At 41.6% G+C, this 14,139-nt stretch overlaps 1 pseudogene; it reads right to left on the bottom strand.

Annotated features, from left to right (window-relative positions):
* Window positions 1-353: 353 nt before the first annotated feature.
* Window positions 354-7,402, bottom strand: LOC118709283 (annotated as a pseudogene).
* Window positions 7,403-14,139: the final 6,737 nt, after the last annotated feature.

The following is a 14,139-nucleotide window of genomic DNA, read 5'->3' as shown; positions in this document are numbered from 1 at the left end:
ATCATAAATTGCTTCATCCTGCTGATTTGTAAATACTATTTCTGGGAAGCAGAAGAGTAAATGCAAGGGGACTAGTATAGGAAGTTGCCCTAATTCTGGCCAAACCCTGGAGTGACCACGACTTTTCTTGGGCAGTGACCAGAGTTCATCCTGACACCCAGTGATCCTAGAGAAGCGAGGTGTTCCTGGGCTGTCTCCCCTCCAGATGATTGGAGCATTCATTGCTCAGTAAATACCAAGGAATCTTGGAGATGGCAGATTCATCTAAAAATCAAATCCCAAACTAAAATCCTGTGCATGGATTTCTGGAAGTGTTTTGTTTTTCTTGTTTTGTGTTGTGTTTTTGTTTGAAATGCCAGATGGCAGAATTTTATGGTTTTATTAATACAGATACAATGTGCACACAATCTGTCTATTCATCTTCTTTGCTCCGTAGCCTGGCATTGGGATTGGTGACTCTGACGGCCAGCTGGGCTGCTCTTTCCACAATGGCTTTGCGGTTCTTCGAGGAGACGTTGTGAGCAACCTCGGCAAAGTGAGGTCTGTTGCCCATCAGCAGCACTTCAAGCTCCTTGACACTGCAGACCAGGAACTTTCAAAAGCCACTATCACAGTGTGTGCTTTGTTTTCTTGTTGCTCCCATATCCCATGTTGGGCATCAAGATCTGGCTCTGGAATCTTCTGTATACCTTGTTGCCAATGTCTCTGGGTTTCTGCCAGTTCTGCTTAATTTTGACCTATGGGTCTGACTGGTGCCAGATGAACTTCCTGCTCCTCTTTTTTATAATGTTGAGTTTCATGAGGGGTCTGCGGGCAGCTGTGGTGCTGAGTAGGAGATGGCTGCCACCTCTGTAGGCAGAGGCAAGGGAGAGAGTCCTAGAAGTGTTTTGAGGTCCCTAGTCATGAGAGTCATTTAGGAGTGGCCCCAACATTTCATTCTTCCTCTTGGAGATGAAATCAAGGGATTTGCATGGGATGAGATGACACTTTGGTGTTGGTCATTGTATCAGTGAGCTTTCAGTTGTATATAAGAGAAACTTAACTCAAATTGGTTCAAATAATCAAAAGGAACTTACTGTCAGAGAATCCAGAGGTATGGGAATCTCTATGCAAGAATTAGTCCAAAAGCTCAACCATGTCATCAGGGTCATCCAGCCTTTCTTCTCTCGGCTCTGCCTTGCACTGTGTCAGTTTCTCCTATTGTTGCAGAATGGTTGGCAGCAACTACTGGAGTTAGATAGGTCTTAATTCTTTTTCTTTTAAAATATATTTTTATTGGTTTCAGAGAGGAAGAGAGAGAGAGAGACAGAAGTGTCAATGATGAGAGAGACTCATTGACTAGCTGCCTCCTGCACGCCCAACAAAGGGGATTTAGCCTGCAACCTGGGTATGTGCCCTGACCGGGAATCAAACCATGACCTCCTGGTTCATAGGTTGATGCTCAACCACTGAGCCATGCTGCTATAGGAGAAAATGCATGTTTGTTTTCCTCTATCAGAGCTTCCTTCTGCTTAGACCAACTTGTGTCACGTGCTCCCCTCTGGACCAATCAGAGGAGACAGGTGATTAAGGCCAATCAGTCCCATTAGGGAAGGATCAGGAACATCCAAATTATTGATAGATAGCTAAAAGTCTGGAAAGCCTAGTATGAGGTAAGGAAGAAAGACAGAAATGAATGCCTGGAGAGTGGAAGGAAAACAAAAAATCTCACTACCATCACTAGAGTATTAGGGTCATGCTTCAGTTTGTTTATGAATCTATGACAACCCTCTAGTCCTGCCTAAAGAAAGGGACAATGGCTCCTATGGGGAAATTAATTGTGTCATTGCTATTTTTGAATTTCCAGCATGATGTTATGTGGGAAGAAAACCTATAGTTAGAATGTGGACAATGCATTTTATGGAAAATCAAAGCAGATATATTAATAGGAAAGGAAAACAGATTCATCTCACTCATACCACCCTTGTTTCCCCGAAAATAAGACATTCTCCGAAAATAAGACCTAGCGCATGGAAAGATAAGACATCCCCTGAAAATAAGACCTAGTGCAACTTTGGGAGAAAAAATTAATATAAGACACTGTCTTATTTTCGGGGAAACAGGGTAAGTACATTCAGCTTCTCATGAGCAGCCACGGACTAGAGAGATTAGTAACCGGAAGGAACCAGGCTGACTGAGAAATGGAGGACCTTGTGTTGAGTACAGGCCAATGAAAGAGATGCACAAATGACCCTGAAAAACAGCAATGAGCATGCTTCCTGGAAGAACCTGCTGAACAGCTTCTAGTCAGGCAACAAAATTCAAGCACCCTCCAGCAGTGTATGACTCAGTAGGTTCAGGACAGCTTGTTAGGATTAAACAGCAGATATCCCATAAAGTTTCTGTTGATTCAAACAGCCAACTGTAAGAGAACCCTTAAAATAAACCCTGCCTCCCTCCATTTTGGTCTTATTACAAAGATCCTGACTGACCGTTATCTTTACTCCAGGACTGGAGTCTGGCTTTTTAATTGAAGGATTAAGAAATCCCAAGATTTTGCCGAAACCGGTTTGGCTCAGTGGATAGAGCATCGGCCTGTGGACTGAGGGGTCCCGGGTTCGATTCCAGTCAAGGGCATGTACATTGGTTGTGGGCACATCCCCAGTGGGGGGTGTGCAGGAAGCAGCTGATTGATGTCTCTCTCTCATTGATGTTTCCGGCTCTCAATCCCTCTCCCTTCCTCTCTGTAAAAAATCAATAAAATATATTTTTAAAAAAGAAAAGAAAAGAAAAGAAATCCCAAGATTTTGCAAAAATAATTTCTCTTGAATCTCTCTTCTTGGGGAATCTTTCTGGGTTCATGAAAAGTTTTGTAACTTGCATCACAACCTCTGTCTTTGACTAATAGTTTACATGAGTAATAAAATCTCCCAGGAGTAAACAAGCTCATATTTTTGCCATTTATAAACTTTATTGCTCTTATAAAATCAGTGTTTTGCAACCAGAACTTTTGGCAAATCTTACTGGTGGTCATGGGGGCTGACAAACAAAGCAGCATGAACTTTTCTCAAGACTTTGTGGTGTGACTTTCTTTTCATATAAATATTAGTGTGACTTTAGATATGTGATAATCACTCCTCATCATATCCCAGGAGTTAGGCAAATGTGCTATACATATGATGTTCAAAGCAGCATCTATACCCATGGATGAATGACCTTCCAACACAGACCTCAGAACTGGCTGAAATATGGTCATCTCAAGAGTGACAAAGGCTCTGAATGCAATGAAGCTTAGAAACAGGTAACCTCTGGTTATTCAGATACCCGGCCTTTCTTCCTTGACCCTCAGAATCACCCAGATTGAAAACTTATAGAACGGACCTTATCTGTTTCCTCATTTGCCTTGGGTTGACTCTCTTGTAAATCTTTTATCTGTTCTCTAGGGCAGGCATTCTCCAATAGGCCTGAGTATCAGAATTACCTGCTGTTTTCTTATTTCCAGTGATTTAAAAATAATATGCACATGGAAAATAAAATTTCAAACAGCACAGAAGACAACAAAATGAAAAGATAGCTTTCCCTTCCTGCCTGGCCTAATCTCCTAACCATTTTTGAAACCATTTTTGTTTTATATTGCTCTTCTGGTGTTTACCTCCAAAACGTTCAATAACATGCTTATACTTTTATTCATGCTGTTCTGCAAATTATTCAACAAGTGGTAAGGCATTATCCACCAGCCCATTAGAGCTGCTGCCTGTCCGTGATGTGGGAACGCTGTCCTGGAAACCCTACAGTACCAGGCATTAACTTTTATTTGCAGGATCATGAGGAGACATGAAGGTGTATATTAGTGTCCCATGGCTGCCACAACAAATTGCACAAATCCGATGGCTTAAAACAACAGGAATGTATCGTTTCAGAGTTCTGGAGGCCAGAAGTCTGAAACCAAGGGGTCTGCAAAGGCCTCACAGCCTTTGACGACTCTAGAGGAGGATCCTTCCTTGCCCCTTTCACCCTTTGGTGGCTCCAGACATTCCTTGGCTTGTGGCTGCACAACCCCAGTTTCTTCCTTGTCTTTACATGGTCTTCTCCTCTGTCTGACACTTGTCATTGGATTTAGGCCCTCCTGGAGAATCTAGGATGACATCGTTTCGAGACACTTAATTTAATTATACCTGCAAAGACCCCTTTCCCAAATAAGGTTCTGGAGGTTAACATGTGGTCGTGTCGTTTGGGAGCCACCATTCAGCCCACTATAAGGGGAAAGAAAAGGGTGTGAACCATTGTAAATAATATCTATTGATCTGTGACTGGTTTTCAGACCCTTTCAGCTCTACTGAGTCAGCTGCATTGAAAAGATTTTGCCAGGCAATTCAGATGAGGCTGTCTTTCTGACCACTGCTTTGGGAACTATTGCTTTGAAGTTATGATTCTCAAACCTGGGAACAAAGGTCTTGTTCAGTGTCCAAGGGACTCTAGGGCAGGTGTGTGGTGGTTCCTGGTGACTTGCATCAGTTCAACGCAGACATCCCATAGTTGGAGGCTTGCAGGTGCCTAGAGACTGAACTGATTCCAGTGAGAAACAGATGCGGTTTTCCAGCTCCTCTTCCCTAATGCCCATCTGTCCTCACCTCTCTCTCACTTCATGTCTACTGTCCCATTCTGATTGCTGGCCCTGATAATCTCAGGTCCACCCTCAGACACAGGAACAGCAGGCTTACCTAACTGTGCAACATGCTCCAGGGATCCTGCCAGGTCTAATCCCTAGAGGAATCCTTTATACTACTCATAATGGTTCCACTTCTCCAATCAACCTGACTAAAGCAAAATTTGGATGTATTTCATTATTCTGTGTGTGTGTGTGTGTGTGTGTGTGTGTGTGTATGTGTGTTTTTTAAGGAACTTTATTTTAGGAGTTAACTTCCCTACTAAATTTTCAACTAAAACCAGAGGCATATGGGGTGAAGTAGAGATTATTATCTTTTCTTGCAAAAGGGTGGCTTGTCATGTACCATAAACAGCTTGGTGTCATCACCACCTCTTCAGTCCCGCCTCTCTTGGCTCTTCCTGTCCATCCTGAAGTCTAGATCCTTAACTCCTTTTCACTCCATTTCTGTCTTTCATTTCTCTTCCCCTTCAGGCCAGTCCCAGCTCTTGGCACTGCTGTCTGTCAGCTATCTCTGCTCCCACTTTCCTCACAAACTTCTTGGCAGGGCAGCTATCTCAATTTTCTCTTTTCTGACATCCTTTTGACCCACATCATGGCTCTTGCATTCTGGAAAGTCACAGAGGTGTCCTAAGTCTAAAAGCCAACAAGTCTTTGCTTCAGAGCTTATCCTCCCTGACCTCTTCATAGAGTGCCCCATGGTTGCCCCACCTTTACTCAAAAAGCTGATCTTCCTTCCCTGTCGTGGTGCTGTTAGCTCCTCCCATGTCCCTCACTGTTCCTGCTCTGAATCCGTCATAAGCTTTGCTTCGCCACCCCGGGCTCTCAGGGCACCATCCCCAGGGCCGGAGCTGTGTGGTACGGTTATCTGTGGCCTCCCATATAGTTTGCATGCATCTCCAAACAGACGTTTTTGCCTTGCTTTGTAATCTCTCACAGCTCTTCAAATTATTTTAATTGAATTTTTTAAATCTTTAAAAGTTCTAATGAAACTATCAGTTTTCACTCTTCTACCTCTTTGGTTTTCTCCACCTCCAAAATGCATTTCAGGTTTAAATAGTTAGCTACTAGGGGGGAAACAACATTTTGACCTGGCTGGATCCCTGATGCACTGTGCAGAAATTTGCTCTACAGTTAGATTTCTTAGTGACATATCTATTCCTTTATAGCAGTACTAAAGGAAAACAACTTAAATCAGTTTAAAACTGACACTAATGCCTAGTTCTTCCGAGTTAGACTGCAATTCTTTATTTTTTAAACCAACAAACTGTCCTGTCAAACTCTACCAATGCTTGAAATCTTACTCCTTCCAGATTTCGCTCAAATAACGTTCCACACTATCGTGGACTCTTTTCTAAATGCCCAATAGTTGAATATTCTCTTTTGTCTACTTCAAAATTTATACAGGTAGGTACTCATTTTTTCTCTCTGATGACACTATCACATTATAATTATTTTCATACTTATTTTCTATCTTATACTTTGCAAGCTCCTTGAGGTCAAAAGTTCATCACCACCACCACATTCTGGGGGGAGAAGGGTGGCTAGCTACTAGCTTCTGATAGCTAGCTCTATACTTTGCATATCTTAGGTCTTTGATAAGCATTTTAAAATTTAAATTCAATGGGCAGATTTTGAAAGACAGGCTTGAGAATGAACCTTAATATGAAATGAGGGAGCAACTTACTCTAGTCATAATCCCAAAGCTATCTGCAGCGGATGGGATGAAAAAAGACTATTTGGGGTAGAATCTATGGCATCTCTTGTCCCCCTTGAAGCTGAAAGCCCAAGAACAAAGCTCTTGAGGATCTATAAAGCAAGCAATCATGAGGAAAACGTTTAGAATCACAGCTGGGGGGTCTAATTTGAGTCTCTGGGTGAATTTTTTAGCTATTTCTTGATATCTCAGTGTTTCTAGAGCCTAGAAGAAGAGACAGAAAACCTGGGCAAATTTTCAAAAGGACATTTGGATTTTGTTTATAGCCCTATTTCATGACCTAAACTGCTTCTGTTTATAGCCCTATTTCATGATCCTGAGTTTGGGGCATAAACATGATTAAGGGAAAGAAAGATAATCTATTAACAGCTCTTCAAGGACTCCTTGAAACGAAACAGAACTAAACTCCCTCTTTGCTCCCATTCTGATAAAAAGATTTTCCTTCTTATTTGGATCAGAGAGGATCATCCATCTTTCCTTAAAGTATGGACATTTTTTTAAGATTCTTAGGCTGAAGGCCAGTTTGGAGTATCAGATGCAGACAGCAAGGCAGCCCAGATAAGCGTTCCCAAAGCTATCCATCACAGGAATAAAAGCCCAGCTGCAGGTATTGATCCTAATCCTGAAGACAGGTTGAGGGGAGGAGGTGAGGTCACAGCATCACGGATGCTCAGGAATATGAAAGAGGTGAGACTATGATGAAGTGGCAGACACATGTGCAACAGCAACCATCGTGGATCAGGTAGAAGCGGTGTTCATGAGATAAGTCAAATATGACTCTGTGGGCATGCCTCTATGTTGCCCAAATCAGGAAACCAGTAGACTTGGATTTCCAGGCACTGAAGACAAGATTGGTCTTTAACCAGGGTGAGCCTGAGAAGAGAATTACTCTCCAAGGCCGTGAAAGTGAAAGCACGTTGATGACTTTGGCACAGCCAGGTTGCAGGTCTCCTTACAAGGTGCAGGTCCTTGTTCTCCAAGGTCAATACTCTCTCCTCCTGCTCCCCACACCTGTTTGGGTCTGCATCTCCTGTGTACATGTTTCTACTTCTTACTTGCTAAATTTTCCACCAGCCCCACTACTTGTTTATTTTGGTCTCTATTCTGCATGCTGGAGATTTTCCTCAAGTGCCTGCTCATCTAGAGGCAGAAACACTGAACAATTGTTTGGAAAATCTGAGTGCGGGGGATGAAGGGGTGAGCTAGCTGAGGTTGGGCATCACTGCAGGGCTGTTGGGCTTTAAGCCAGCCTTTTTATTGGGAGATTCCTAACTGTGAGATCCTGGAGTCTTTTCTCTGAGGCTGTTCAGATTTTCTTAAAGAAGAAGAGCCCCCCACTCTCCTGATTGGGAAACTGGGCTGCTGGCATTTGGGGAGTAGACGGAGGGAGGCTGTGACTCACACAGATTTTTTCTTTATTCCTGTTTGAGCTCAAGCCTCCTGTCTGCCACTGATCCCAGGGATCCAAGTCAAAGCCTCTTTCATTCTTTTTCTCCGAGGTGAACCTAGACTTTCATAGAGCTGGTGGGGCTGGGAGAAGGGCGTGCCCACTGCTTCTGGATACCTCACTGCAGCATCTGCCCTGTTACTTCCCCAACTCTGCTAAATGGATTACCAGTGACTCTTCAACTCAGTTTTCACCTTCAAAACAACTTGATGAAATCTCTTCTGTTTTGTCTCCTCTTCTGTCCTCATATGTCAATACTTTTATTTTATTTTATTTTATTTTATTACTTTATACCATTTTAGGGAGTTTGGAAAAGAAGACAAGTGCATATTATAATTCTGCCATATTTAATTTGAAACTTCTCCTTTTTATTCTGTTTTAAGATTTGTAATCTATATAAAAAGATTATAACCTATATAATAATTACTATCAGACTGAGATAACTTCTAATGCATATGAATCACCATTACCAAAAACAAACAAAAAGAAATGTATGATTTTTTCCTCTAGTCCTCCAATTATGTCATTATAAAAGATATTCTAGTAATTAATTAAACACTGTTATCACAATGAATTTGTATGCAAAGTGTCAACAAGGAATAATTCTAAGAAACAAATTCTCTTTTAATACTACTTTCAATTTTTCAAAGATGAGTTTTTCAGATCCGACATGGCAAATTCCTGTGATCACTTTGACTATTGGGAGTTTATCTGAGAGAAGTGAAGTCATTTTGATCCATGTGATGGATCCTAATCAAACACATTTCCTCTGCTTGATACAGTTGGTGTGTTTCCCATCTAGTGATGGAGCTGAGTAGCATTTTTGTTGGCATGTGAAGTGAGTGGCTCATCTGGGGACCTGGGAGAGTGGTAAGAGAGCTGGGATTGCTATAAAAAGCGTGAGGTTCCTATGAGGCAGTTCTGGATAAAAGCAAGAAATTAGCCATCACCCACGCCAAAGGAGCCAAGCAACTCAGAGCAAGTGCGGCCTTCGTTCTGATTGAAGTGGCAAGAAGAAGGTAAAAGAGCTCCCACCTGGTCTCTGAGTGCCAGGGAAGTAAAATAGAAAGGAAAAAGCTTTCAGTGCCTCAAGAGCAGTTAGCAAACCCTGAGAGGGGAGGAGAAGCGAGCAAAGCTGCACTGCCTGGAAGTTTTATTCAGAGAAAGGAGCAAAGCGCTTCATACACAGGATGAAGAAACGATGCTCTTAATTTTTAGAAAAGAATATAATGTAATGATAATAATGTAAAGATAATAAGGAAAGAAAATACCTTAAAATTCATAAATTTTTATAGAAAAAGGCAGATAGCATTCAGTACTTTACAGAAATAGAGTGGATATTTTTAAAATGCAGTAGTTTTAAAATATAGGGGGGCGGGAAAAGTCCACCGTAACATTCATAAGGAAGCATTCTGATCTTGAGGAGAAATATTGTACTAGGTCTTTTTAGTGATGACAAAGTGGACAAGCTAATACTGTCTAACAGAGACTTGGGCAAGTCATGTCCAGAAAGAACTGCTGATAGGTTCCTACTGACAACATTTGCTAAGAGCCAACTGAGGAAAAGTACATGAAAGAGGAAAGCATTTCTCCCCCTCTAATCAACAAATAAATCCTCCAGGAATGAATCCTCAGAATAACAGTGTGTTTGGTCAATTCTTTTCATTAGAAAGGAAAAACTTCACCTATTGATTTTTTTTTTAATAAGCAATACCTAATTATCAGGGGCCTCACAATTTCATCTGTTTAATCCAGAGATACCCTACCCTGAGTAAGAATAATTAGAGAATGAGGAAATTCTACAAACCAAGTGGTTTAATGATATTTTTATCAATGGTTGGTATGAGAAAAAAAAAAATCATTATCAAGATCTTTAAAAACAACAGTAACACCTATTTATTCTCCATTCTAACACAGTCCCCAATCCCTCAGTTAATTGATACTTCTCTATGTCTAGAAAGCAATGCCAATTGGGGTTTGTTAAAAAAAAAAATTATTGAGGTACAGCAAGTTCCCAAAGCAATCTTAAAGGGGCTACTGCGGGTTCTGTACAGTCTCAGAATTAGGAATACTTTATGATCGGGAGTCCTTGCATTCCTGTTCCTAGAAAATGGTGCTGTTAGTTGAAACAATGTGAGTAATTTCTGACTTATAAACAGGGGTGTAACACATCCATTCAAAGATCCTATGTTCCAGCTTTCCAGAAATGACTTCAAACACCAGTATTTATGAACTATGAATGGTATGTCTAGACCTGGGAAAGTTTCTAAAGTATATTCAGTGGCTCAATTAACAAGATTACAAGGTACCCAATCACCTGATCACATCACAGAACATAGAACACCCTACTAAATACTGCCTTCATAATTTCTGCTTATTTTTCTGGTAGCAATTAAAAGAGGAGCTCCTTCAGGGCAACTAATATGGAAGGGCTTCTTTAGAAAGATATTCTTACTTTTCTTTAAAGGGATTTGGTGGGAGATAGGGGGACCTTTGGGGCCCTGTCTATAAAATAGATGTAGGTGTTTATCATACTGCTAGAGGCCGGGTGCATAACATTTATGCCCTGGGGAGGGGGATGGGTGCCTCAGCCTGGCCTGTGCCCTCTTGCAGTCTGGGACCCTTCAGGGTATGTCCACCTAAGCTGGCAGGAAGTGGGAGAGGCTCACTGCTGGTGAGTGCAGTGTCAGTGGTGGGAGCCTCCCCCACCTCTGAGGTAGCACTTAGGAGCAGTGTTCCTGGCTTCTGGCTGAGCATCTTCCCCCGGTGGTCAGTGCATGTCATAGCGACCAGTTGTTCCTCCATCCTGTTGATTTGGATATTAGCCTTTTATTACATAGGATCATTTTTCACGACCTTTCTCCCTTCCTTCCCTTTCCTTTTCTTCCCCTTCCTTCCTTCCTTCCTTCCTTCCTTCCTTCCTTCCTTCCTTCCTTCCTTCCTCCTTTCTTTCCTTCCTTTCTTCCCTCTTTCCTTCCCACCTTGCTTCCCACCTTGCTTCCTTACCTTCCTTCCTTTTCTTCCTTCTTTCCTTTCTTCCCTCCCTCTCTCCCTTCTCTCTCACTTATTTTCTTATTTTTTAAAAGAATTGCCCTCAATGAATGTGTTCCACTTATCTAAGTAACAAATCATCTCAAAGCCCTGTGGCTTAAAATAACAACAGAAGGGCAGCTGAAGCGAGTTAGGTAGAGCACTGGGCAGGAGTGCTGGTCTTGGGTTCAAATGCTGGTCATGGCTCATAGTAAAGTAATTCCTATGAGCAAGTCTATTCACCTCTCTAAGATTTGCCTCTCCAAACCAGGTCCTCTGAGGTCTCCTCCAGCTCTAAATGATTTTATTCTATAGCTACTTCCACACTCCAAGGCTTTGGGTGATCAGGTTGGTGAGCACACTATTTCTTCAAAACAGGTCTTCTCCCTTGAGTGCTGCCCTCTCAGGCAATGTGAGACAGACTTCACTTTATATGACACACTCCTACTGGGCACTGGATATTCTACCCTTTGATCTACTACCCTCATTTTTACAAAGGCAAAATGGCTTGAATAGTGGTCACATACAGAACTGTAGAATCTTATAGTTGGGAGGGCATATAAAGACCCATAATTCTGAGTTTGATCCTAAACCCATAGAGTAAAAAGCCACAAGTTCTATACCTTTTCTTCAGATTAAAGATTGCAAGCACCCATTGAGCACTGATTCCCGCCCCTCCTTTTCATCAGCTTTATTTAAAGATCGAATAAGAGGTGTGGATATAAAATTTTAAACAAATCTTATTTTACTTCTAATAAAAGTTGTCCTTGAAAATAATCCCTTTAGGATGCTAAACACTTATTCAATGAAGATTTCACTTATTCATAATGTTAGCCTTTACCTTTTTAAATGCTTTCACAACTTTTTACCAAATTAGCTTTTCTTAAATAATATACTTTTATTGATTTCAGAGAGGAAGGGAGAGGGAGAGAAAAATAGAAACCTCAATGATGCGAGAAAATAATTGATCGGCTGCCTCCTGCATGCACTTTACTGGGGATTAAGCTCACAATCTGGGCATGTGCCTCTGACTGGAATGGAACCCGGGACCCTTCAGTCCACAGGCTAACTCTCTATCCACTGGGCCAAAATGGCTAGGGCTCAAATTAGCATTTTAAAGAAACTCGTATGTTCATTTGGTATTTCCTTTGTCCTCTTTGGGGCATCACCTAGTTAGTCCTGTTATCCCCGCCCTACAACTTTGGCTTTGCTGCTTAAGCCTACAGCCTTGCTGTGCTGGCAAAGGTTTGAGGGACTCAGGAACAGTCTCAGAGGGCCTTGGAGTGAACCTTATTACAAGGCAACTTCTTTTTATTTTTATTTAAATTTAATTGTTGACACTGTTGCAGATGTCCCCTTCTGCCCCCCACCCAGCTCCCACCCTCCTGTCTCTTCCTCTTCCTCTCACTATTGTCTGTGTCTGTAGCCCAAGGACATAGACAATAGTGAGAGGAGGGGTAAGAGACAGGAGGTGTATGTGCATGTATGTGCTTTAGCTAATCCCTTCTTTAAGCTGCCAGAAGAGTGCACGTCTTAGTAAGCAGAGGGGCCACCTTTACTCAGGGGAACTTGGGCAGGGAAGTATATTCCTAGGGTTCTATGTTAGAATAATGCAAATGGGGTGGGATTCCATGCCATTTTTTATCAGGGATGTTGCTCTACAAGAGAGGGGATGATTTTATAATATCTCGCCCAGGTGAATTATCTCTTCCTTTAACATCCTTGGTAATGTAAGCACTACTTCTACTATTTTAAAAGAAATCATTCATTTTATCAGCAATACACAGGTGACTTGACCTTAAACTTAGGTGATTATAATAATTAAAGAGCTAATACCACATTCACTACCATGTGCAGACCTTCTCTCATTGCCTATTGTCTAGAAACCATTATGCTGCGTGTAGCTCTCTTTCTGTTCCCTGTTTCTCTGGAGCGCTTCCAAGATTCAGTCTGTTATTATTTAAACTCTCTCTGAATGTTGGTATGTTGCTTATTTTGTGCTCTGCCTTGTATGGCTTATAGATTTTTTTTTTTTTACCCTTTTTGGTGAGACATTTTCCATATCCATTCACAACCATTATTCATTCCACATGCTGCAAATAGAATGCCCACCTAATCAATCACCACTTCTGCATTTGAAAATAAAACCATCCTTTCTTTATTATATTAAGCAAATTAGTCAGATGAGTGTGTTCTGAAACTTGCTGCCTTTTTAGGGCCCTTGGCTCTCAGCCTGCCTTTCTCTACTGACGCCTCCTCCCTTTCTCCTCCTCCTGTTTGCAAACAGTATCCATTTCTTTCCCTGGTGTTCAGGGTGGATTCTGATCCTCCCAGCTTGATCGTCTGCTTTGATGATCACACATTCTTCCTTGGGAGCACTCCCTTCCCAAGAACCCTGTGGGTGGTACAGATGCTTCACCTCCCTCCCCCCTTGAATCTGAGCAGAGGAGTCCTCCTCTCCCGGCAGGCAGGCAGGTCTTACTTTTAGAAAGCACATTGGCTGGACAATCAGTATTAATCACTGAAATGATAAGATGCCATTGAAGATAGCAAAATAGAAAAAAAAAAAAGGGGGGGGGTGAAATGGAGCAGTTACATATTTAATTCTTTCCTTACCACTTAAAAAAATTCTCCACTTTAGTTTAATTTTAAGAAGGGCTCTTTTGTTTTAAGAAACCAGGGCTCTTTCTGCCCCTCCCAACATTTTTGTCATTAAGCCTCTTTAAGAGCGAGAAGAGAGAGCACAGTGAAGCATCTGCTGCCAGGAGGTGCCTTGCGGCCAAAGCAAATGGCTCTCAGAATCAGGATTCTTTCTAATGTGTGTATTTATAAGCAATTAAACTCAGTTTTAGGGAAGACTCTCTAACAGCATATATTATTTTAATAGACATACAGTAATACTTTAAACCGTCTTCGCCATCTGTTCGTCATGATTATAAATGCAAAAAGAACATATTTTACATTAGCATCAGAAACTACTGTGATATTAGGGATTGAAATGCCCATATATGCCCTTTGTACAATACCGAATGCATCTGTGCTATTTTCCTTTTCTTTCCGCAATGCAAATCAGCGAAAGGAGATGCTTGTCCCTAGTGGACTCTTTTTCTGACATGGAAAATAATTTTCAGGATGAAAATTTATTAGGAGGGGATTTTGACGTACTATTCAGCCAAATATGCTTTTAAAACCATATGAGCTGATGTGTCTGGCTCTTGCTGGCCCTATGTGGCTCTCTTAGCCCCTAGCCAGTGGGGGAGAAAAACACAATACCTTCAGGGCTGTAAATCTATTGCAATC

The sequence above is a fragment of the Pipistrellus kuhlii genome, unplaced genomic scaffold, assembly GCF_014108245.1.
Source record: "Pipistrellus kuhlii isolate mPipKuh1 unplaced genomic scaffold, mPipKuh1.p scaffold_m20_p_7, whole genome shotgun sequence".
Lineage (NCBI taxonomy): Eukaryota > Metazoa > Chordata > Mammalia > Chiroptera > Vespertilionidae > Pipistrellus > Pipistrellus kuhlii.
The sequence above is the reverse complement of the archived record's forward strand: the minus strand, read 5'-3'. Positions and strand labels throughout refer to the sequence as shown.